This window comes from Xenia sp. Carnegie-2017, unplaced genomic scaffold (genome assembly GCF_021976095.1).
Source record: "Xenia sp. Carnegie-2017 unplaced genomic scaffold, XeniaSp_v1 HiC_scaffold_6, whole genome shotgun sequence".
Taxonomy (NCBI): Eukaryota; Metazoa; Cnidaria; class Anthozoa; order Malacalcyonacea; family Xeniidae; genus Xenia; species Xenia sp. Carnegie-2017.
In genome coordinates, this window is record NW_025813526.1 from 21,707,094 (window position 1) to 21,708,610 (window position 1,517).

The window sequence follows — 1,517 nt, forward strand, 5'->3', positions numbered from 1 at the left end:
CAATGTAAAGTATAAACTATAGCAAAAGCAAGACATGAATGTCATAGCAATGAAAATGACTCATTACTGTCCATATCAGTAGTAAAGACACCAGTAGAAATGACTCATTTACTGTTCTTATCAGTTGTAAAGACATTAGCCAAAAATTTCTGCTCATGTCATTCACTCCTGAACATGGATACATACTTTAAAGGAGGGTGTTGCCCTTGAAATATATTTCTAATATAAACTTTTTATAGTTTGTACACAATTTCTTTAAAGTTCAAGTAATGTTTTAGGAAAAAAATAAGAAGCTCCTTGCAAAATGAAATGCAAACTGTTACACACATTGCCAGAGCTCTTCAAGATACCCTTGGAATAAATGGCATAGCAGACTCTTTATTTTGGGTAGGAGGCATATATTCATACATTCATGTTCTGCCACATTAAGTTCCTTTGAAATCCATTGTTTTCAACGGATTAAGACATGCATATATGAATTTGTGCCCCCCTCCCCCCAATTAACAAGTATCCTGCGCCACTGCTGGGATTTTTTATATATTAGTAAATCTGGTAGTCTAAAATCTGGTAGTCGGACACTTAAATGTGTCATTTTCACTTCTGTCAATGCTATAGCAATGATATCCTGCTTTTTCTTCTTCAGGTTATTTATAATTTTTACTTTACACTGCCTTTATAGTTTGAACTATAATAAAGTATTATTGAATCAATCATTAAATAAACATTTCCTCCAAAGTAAAGAAAACAAACATTGTCATGACAATTAAGGTGTTAATCTCCAAATCAAGTATGATTGAATCAAATAACAATAACTGCATGTCCATTTCAAACAACTACAATTCTCATAAATGGAAATCAAGTATTCTCTACCTGATTTTTCAAAATACCATACCCTAATATTTAAGTTACCTGAGATAAAAGCACTAAAATGTCAAATGTTTCAACCCTGTTTTATCGTAACACGAAGGGGGAAAGATATGCAATAAATATAACTTTTATTGTGTGTAATTTACCATGAAAAACATCACAGAAAATATTTTTTGTTTTTGTGGAATGTTCCATGTAATCAAATCACTTTGATCTTTTTGCAAGAAGTCGATGAGACAGGTATTATTTGAAAATATTGAAGCCTCATTTAGCACCTAGATCTACAGTTTGATAAGTCTTAACATTAAGAAAAGATTTCTTCAAGTTTAATGCCTTTCTAAACCTCTATTGATTACTGATCATCAAGATTAAATAGGAAAAAGATCAAGTGAATGTAATGTATTAAAATGAGTTTCGTTTAATTTTTTGAGCTGATTTGTGAAGGTCCTATAGGATTATTTCGTAACATTTGTATTGTGTCAATGTTTTCATTTCATTGCGGTTTTGTTTTGACATTTCGAGTTCTAGCTCAGACTTAGTTGTGAAATGAGATAATTAACAACTGTGGATTATGTAGCTAAATATTCTTTTGTTCGATTATATAGTGTCAAGAGATGCTTATTGAACTTCTTGCTAAAAATGCAACCAAA